Source organism: Saccopteryx bilineata, chromosome 3, assembly GCF_036850765.1.
Source record: "Saccopteryx bilineata isolate mSacBil1 chromosome 3, mSacBil1_pri_phased_curated, whole genome shotgun sequence".
NCBI lineage: Eukaryota > Metazoa > Chordata > Mammalia > Chiroptera > Emballonuridae > Saccopteryx > Saccopteryx bilineata.
Window position 1 is genome coordinate 212540512 of NC_089492.1, and position 325 is coordinate 212540836.

A 325-nucleotide genomic window follows, 5' to 3' on the forward strand; every position below is an offset into this window, starting at 1 on the left:
AATGACGCATTTATTTACAAAGGCTGGTTGCTTAATTAGAGGCTACGGGAAATTACATACCCTGTAGACCTGGATTTCAGAGAGCTGGACAAAACTTCTTGACGAATGGGGGAGAGAAATGGGTTGGGTACAATGGTTTGCTAGACGCTGAGCTTGATGAGCGGCAGGGGAAGGTGAGTAAGCACAGTTTTTCTCCTCAAGGAGTTCCCGATTCAGTGGATTTTTGTTTTCATTAATCTTAAGCAGTTAGCCCTGGCTGGTTGGCTCAGTGGTAGAGTGTTGGCCTGCCGTGCAGAAGTCCCGGGTTCGATTCCCGGCCAGGGCA

At 48.6% G+C, this 325-nt stretch overlaps 1 non-coding gene across 1 annotated transcript; it reads left to right on the forward strand.

Annotated features, from left to right (window-relative positions):
* Window positions 1-249: 249 nt before the first annotated feature.
* TRNAG-GCC (transfer RNA glycine (anticodon GCC)) lies at window positions 250-325 on the forward strand. The gene has a single exon. It is a non-coding gene; the product is annotated as a tRNA-Gly (tRNA).